General features: G+C 35.5%; 1 protein-coding gene and 1 pseudogene across 1 annotated transcript in view; one reads left to right on the forward strand and one right to left on the reverse strand.

Annotated features, from left to right (window-relative positions):
* LOC137656988 (uncharacterized) overlaps positions 1–2557 on the forward strand; it is a 3623-nt pseudogene extending 1066 nt beyond the window's left edge.
* LOC137657634 (YTH domain-containing protein 1-like) overlaps positions 1–7500 on the reverse strand; it is a 165040-nt gene that overhangs the window by 38967 nt on the left and 118573 nt on the right. The window lies entirely within an intron of this gene.

The raw sequence follows: 7500 nt of genomic DNA on the forward strand, positions 1-7500 counted from the left end.
TATATATATATATATATATAATATATATATATATATATATATATATTCATAATCTTCATCTTCATAATGTCAGGAGCATTATTATTATTATTATTATTATTATTATTATTATTATTATTATTATTATTATTATTATTATTATTATTATCATCCACCTGGATCTTTTATAGTAAAGGCAAGGTTTAGGTTACTATGGGGTCGTATGATGGTCAGTACTGAAGTCCTCTCTCCGAGTCTCCGGACATGCTGTGCTCAGGGGGCTGGGATGCAGGAAGAACAAAACAGTGGCTGCTCATTCTCAGTTGGTCGATTTAGTAATATCACTTTAAATCTCACTTCTTATCTCACAAGGACAGTAAGATCATGTTTGCCAGATAAATCTATTAAGCTTTTGGGTGCAGCTTGTACTTGTGACTTGCAAATTGTGAGACACTGATAATCCCACTGTTTTCAGAGTTGTCTGGGTGGCTTATTACTCTATTAGGTAGCGAGGGAGAGTTAGTCTATGTATAAGGTCCAAAGATACATAATTTTGACCAGATCATGCAAATACGACACTGAGTCATAGTTTTATTGGTATTTGTTTTGTGTGAGTTTGTGTTTGTGCTTGAACACTGTTTTTTATTTATAATTCTGATAATGAACGTTTAATTTTTCAGGTTGATAAACCCTCTAAGACAACTCACGGCTTGGTAATAACATGAGAAGCGACATGCATGCACAGCGATGCCCTGTAGCTAAACTGATGGCCGAAAACCAGAAGAACGGCAACCTTGGAAGGAGGGGAACTCATCCACCTGGTCTCTCTTATGGTCAATATCCCCCAAAGCAATGTCATGGAATAAAAAGCATTTTAGCTGAAAAAGACGGACCCCTCTTACCCAGTCTTCCTCCAGCACCTCAGAAGAAAGGGAAAAAATCTATTTTCCAAAACCTTCAGAAAGAAAAGCGACTGGTGACAAAAGGCAATGCAAACCAGGCCTTATTGTACGACAAAGACAAAGAATCCCAGAGAGGACCCCATTCGCAAACGAAAGTCTTCAATGAAAATTGTTCGATTCATGGCGGTCTTGCAGGTCGAGAATCCCGACACATCGTCATACCAAAGGGCATAAACTATCCTCTACCAGGGTATGTAGACAGCAGACAGATGTCCAATGCAGAACGACTGAAAAATTGGAGGCGAAGCTCCCTAAACGTTGCACTCAACCACCATGCCCTCATCGCTCAACTCAAGGGGCAAGAGACGGCATCTCCTGCATACTTACTATCAAACCACCATCACCCTGTCTCAAAACACCCTGCAAATTCTTTTGCACCACGCGCAACACACTCTGCACTGACAATGACCAAAAAATGTCCACATGAGGACTTGCAATACCCCCGACCTCAGATACCTAAAGGCCGGTCTTTCTTCTCGGCAGGATCACCAGGGTGCGTTGAGTCGCCAGTGATGACAATCGCTCTCAGAAGATTCTTGGACTGCAGAATCTTCCTGGCAATAAACCAGTTATTTCTGGTTTGCTCACAGAGTGTACCAACAGGAATATGGGAGTTTCTTTCTGATGTTCAGTTACAGATAACCACGGGTTCAGAGAAGAAGAGGCATACTTTCTGTACTATGCACAATATTCGCGTGTCAGTTATACACCAGTTAATTATGCGCCAATCAGTTACACTGCAGCCAATTACAATTCAGTCAGTTATAAGCCAATGAAGTACTGAATCCCTTTTATAATCCTTTTCAATAAAAAAAGGAATAAAATAACTTGTATAGAGTTCGTATAGTGATCACTTATAACGAGGGTTATATTGTAGACCTACAGTAGTAACAAGTCATAATCGATTTTCCCTTTCTTTCAATATTCATCCAAGAGGAATGTTGTTGGGTTATAGAATATATACCAAGTACACCTGTGACCTGTTCTAAGCTTAGATACATTTGTAAGTGTACATTTTATCTTAGAGTAGAATTTCTCACAGCTAGAATGCTCCTCAAGAGCTATTCACAGCTAGAATTCGAGGCAGTATAGAATGTCAATAAACAGAGAATTCTAGAAATAAGTTAGATGTATTTCCCGTTACCTATAATCTATATTTGATATTTTTCTCCAATTCTCTTTGAATGGCCTAATTCTAAGTGGGAAATTATGTTTCCCAATGCACATTGTTGACAAAATATGCTCTTAGCACATATAGCCTAGTTATGCTTGATACTCTGTTCATGTGACAAGAAAGTTAACATTTCAAGTGTCCTACTAAACTTAGTTAAAGCAAGCGTTAATTTGCAATTAATTATCATATGTTTAAGAAAGAAGTATTTGCTATCATGTGTTGTATACGGCATATATGAATTTGATATCTTATATTATTTCTTGCATGCTTGTAGAAACTGTTGTTTCATTAGTTTGCTACTTGATAAGGAATCTTAGATTTCATTCTTGCTTATTTTTGTATTATCTATTACATAAATAATGTTATAGCTTTAAGCTATTCCTCCAGAAAGCACTATAGACCTATAATCAAAAGCAAATATAGTTGTTTACCTAAATATGTATGTTAGTTGCAATAAAACATAGTATAATTCAATATTTGTGTCATTATCTCAACCTCATAACTAACATTACTTTAAAATCAGATTTTTAATTTATTCATCTTATCAACCATAGCTATTGAATATTTCTCTCATCTCTCAAATTCCTATCGGATTAGCAGTCACTGATGTTTTACGAGGAAGATAAAGAACCCAAATACATTGGTATTGTAATAAATCTTGTAATTTCAGAGCGAGAGCTAATTTAAGAGCTCGTGTCTTCAGCACCTAGTCATATATTTCATTTTTGTTTGTTTATAATTATCTGCATTAATTTAATACAGCAGTATTTAATAAAGTAATATGATGAAATGTGCTGTATTTCCCTCATAAATACGACTCATCTCTCTAACAGGATCAACGTCTAAGCTCGGGTAATCAACCCACCCACGCAAATACCTTATCCAGATGAGAATTTCTCTCAAAATCGCGTTACAAGTTCACTTTTGGTGACAATTTTCAACCCCTCGATGACTAGTCACACAAATCTAAAAACAAACAAAACAGTGAAATGAAAAATCTCCATCCTTGTAGGCAGAGGTGACAATCACAAAAAGACCAGTTCCATGCGCTCGTGAAAGCCTGTATACAAGCTTACGATCACACAATGGCCTAACCACTTGACGTTCAATTCCAAACAATGAAACCTCATCATCATAACATCTTCAGGGGCGACTTGCAGCGAACCCTTTCTTCCTTTAGATCGATAGGTCGCCTCGCTCTCCCCCGAGATCCTTTTGTTGGGATGTATCGACTGATTTGATACTACAAACTTCTTTTATCTGGAGATGATCATCAGCAGCGAGGAGAGAGGCCCCCTCTCTCCTCGCGCCTTCGGCACTTGGTTTACTCTTCAGTTCCTTCTTTCATTTGTTCGCCTTTACGCTGTTTCTTAGAATTATCTTATATTCTTTATTTTTATCCCTCATCTTTGCTTATTTTTCCTGATGTCTTTTATACCAGTTTTAGCGGAGGTCTGACTCTTGTTCGTGATGCAGAATGACACGAATGGGTGAGTTTTCAGTTATGTGACGTGGGTAGGTCTAGTGAGGTCAGCACAACCAAAGTTGGTCTAGAGTCTAGAACAATATTCGAAGCAATCTGCCTCCATCTTACTTGTATGTGCAATGCGATGTTTGTTTAGAATGTGACCTTCTTATTTCGAGAGAAGAAGAAGAAGGAGAAGAAGAAGAAGACGTAAATGACCATCCACGTGTCTTTTCATCTCGTTCGGAACTTTCCTCTACAATTCTTTGATATAAGATATTAATGACTGCCCTAAAATATGAACCGGCCTGACGCGTGTCAGATAAATTTACCATGTTCACATCCCTCATTCCTTAAGCACATTTACCGAAGGTTAAAAAAAAGAAGTGAACTAAAAGATTATAAAGAGAGACCCCGAGTGTAAATCAACATGATTACCTCACGGACGTTGGATTCAAAGACGTTTGACATGTGGCAATTTATCGCAAGTCTGGTGAAACGACATTACATTAAGTCATCCTCCGTTCCGTCTTATCTGATGTCGCTTTGTTCTTACGCGGTAAGAGAGAGAGAGAGAGAGAGAGAGAGAGAGAGAGAGAGAGAGAGAGAGAGAGAGAGAGAGAGATCATGGAGACTAGCCAGCTCCAGTTACCAGTACATATATATCTTGTATTACTTTTGGGTACAACTTAGCGTTAATGCAATTGATAGATGATACGAGAGGAAATTCAATCATGCTCTTACTGTCGTTTTACCAGATCCTTGAAGGTTTATATGGAGTTTAAATCATAAAGAAATATGAAACTGGATTTTTTTTTATGATTTTTCAGATTTTTAAAAATAGATTTAAAGGTTTAAAGTCGACTCATGAATGGCAGAGGCATGTCAAGCAGGACAAAGAGACTTACCATATATACACATGATCAGCGCCCAAGCCCCCTCTCCACGCAAGCTAGGTTCAAGGAGGACAAAGCAATGGCTGCTGATAATTCAGCAGATAGACCTATAGGCTCCCCAAAATTTCTTGACTGTTTTCATTGCAAATACCGCATATAGGCCTACTAATTCATATGCCTGTAATTCTTCACAAATTTGTTAATTTTTGTATGTTAGGATACCTTAACGTTGTGAAAGGGTTTGTGCATTGCCATGATCAGCAAAGCTGTACTAAGTCAGGGCCACCCATACTAGTCCATTTCTTTTAGCGATGCATATTTGCACCGACTCGCAGCGGTGCCCTTTAGCTCGGAAAAGTTTCGTGATCGCTGATTGGTTAGAATTATCTCGTCCAACCAATCAGCGATCCGGAAACTTTTCCGAGCTAAAAGGGCACCGCTGCGAGTCGGTGCAAATTTGCATCGCTAAAAGAAATGGACTATAGGTTGGTTTACTGTGAACTATCAGACGAAAATCTCCCACCTATCATTAATCCGCAGTTGGCCAGCAGCATGGTGATGAAAACTGGCCAAACCACAGACAAAAATAAGGACATGTCAGAGGTTTAACATGTCTGAGGTTTTCATCCCTACAGTGGACTAGAAGCGGCTACATTTGTTGTTATTGGATGTATTCATCATAGATAATACAATACATGATTATTCAAATGAAGAGAGTAAATGATAAATTCTCTGACAAGATATAAAATAATTTACTGGTGAAACCACATTCATATTTCATCTCTAATACCGAAGCTTTAAGATGTAGAAATTATGATCGCTTTGAGTCTTATATGCTTACATACCATAATATATGGTACTAGCTTTGTGCTTGCAAAATGTGCATCAATTGTGTTATATGTATATATATATATATATATATATATATATATATATATATATATATATATATATATATATATATATATATGCATATATATATATATATATATATATATATATATATATATATATATATACTGTACATATATATATATATATATATATATATATATATATATATATATATATATATGCATATATATATATATATATATATATATATATATACTGTACATTATATATATATATATATATATATATATATATATATATATATATATATATATATATGCATATATATATATATATATATATATATATATATATATATATAAATAAATATACATACATATATATATACAGTATATATATATATATATATATATATATATATATATATATATATATATATATAAATATGTGTGTATAGTATATAATATATATATATATATATATATATATATATATATATATATATATATATATATATATGTATATATATATGTACATATATATATATATATATATATATATATATATATATATATATATAATATATATATATATATGTGTGTGTGTGTGTGTGTGTGTGTGTGCGCGCACATATCTAAGAATCTATATATGGATGTATATGTGTGTAAGCATTTCTCACAATGAATTTAATATATCCTTAAGATATTTTAAAAAAGATTATGAATAATTTCTAATATTCCACTTTACTTAAGTTTCATTTTACAAATTTTCTCGCAAACTCATTTCTGTTAATCCAGTTTAAAGTGTATAAGAAAAAAAAGATAAGAAGAAGCAATGTCTGGAATATATTCTCTCTCTCTCTCTCTCTCTCTCTCTCTCTCTCTCTCTCTCTCTCTCTCTCTCTCTCTCTCTCTCTCTCTCTCTCTGTGCTTGTATATACGTGAGATTTGCAAATGCCAGGAAAGAGGCATCAAGAACTATGTCTTGAATATATGTATTCTCTCTCTCTCTCTCTCTCTCTCTCTCTCTCTCTCTCTCTCTCTCTCTCTCTCTCTCTCTCCTCTCTCTCTCTCTCTCTCTGTATGCTTGTATATACGCAAGATTTGCAAATGCCAGGAAAGAGGCATCAAGAACTATGTCTTGAATATATGTATTCTCTCTCTCTCTCTCTCTCTCTCTCTCTCTCTCTCTCTCTCTCTCTCTCTCTCCTCTCTCTCTCTCTCTCTCTCTCTCTGTATGCTTGTATATACGTGAGATTTGCAAATGCCAGGAAAGAGGCATCAAGAACTATGTCTTGAATATATGTATTCTCTCTCTCTCTCTCTCTCTCTCTCTCTCTCTCTCTCTCTCTCATCTCTCTCTCTCTCTCTCTCTCTCTCTCTCTCTCTCTCTGCTTGTATATACGCAAGATTTGCAAATGTTAGGAAAGAGGCATCAAGAACTATGTCTGGAATATATTCTATCTCTCTCTCTCTCTCTCCTCTCTCTCTCTCTCTCTCTCTCTCTCTCTCTCTCTCTCTCTCTCTCTCTCTCTCTCTGCTTGTATATACGTGAATTTGCAAATGCCAGGAAAGAGGTATCTAGAACAATGCCTGGAATAATGTCTGGAATATATTCTCCTCTCTCTCTCTCTCTCTCTCTCTCTCTCTCTCTCTCTCTCTCTCTCTCTCTCTCTCTCTCTCTCTCTCTCAGTGCTTGTATATATATGTGAGATTTGCAAATGCCAGGAAAGAGGCATCAAAGCCATGAGTGTAGCATCAGCCCCCTAGCAGCATCCATCTGGATTAGAGATAATCCCCTCGAGTCTCTTTCCTTGTAACGGCTCCCCCAAAGGATCCTCAGCTGAGCTGCTGCTGTACTTGGAAAAAGACATTATAGACGTTGGTTCCTGCGAAAGCTTAGGCGGGATTTCAACCAGTTTTTTATCTTTTTATTTATTTATTTTTTTGTATGCATTTGCATATTACGATGTTGGTGCAGGTAAAAGCTCTGATTATGTAAAATTTTTTTTTTTTTTTTACATTCGTAAAAACAAATTTTCAAAAACAAAACTTTCCAATACTCCTCCTCTTTGTTGATTTCTGATGGCATAGGTTAATGATTATCTTTTAATAAACTTTATGTAATACTGTTGTTCTTTGTTATATCTGACTTAGTTTTAATTACATT

Source organism: Palaemon carinicauda, chromosome 18 (assembly GCF_036898095.1).
Source record: "Palaemon carinicauda isolate YSFRI2023 chromosome 18, ASM3689809v2, whole genome shotgun sequence".
Taxonomy (NCBI): domain Eukaryota; kingdom Metazoa; phylum Arthropoda; class Malacostraca; order Decapoda; family Palaemonidae; genus Palaemon; species Palaemon carinicauda.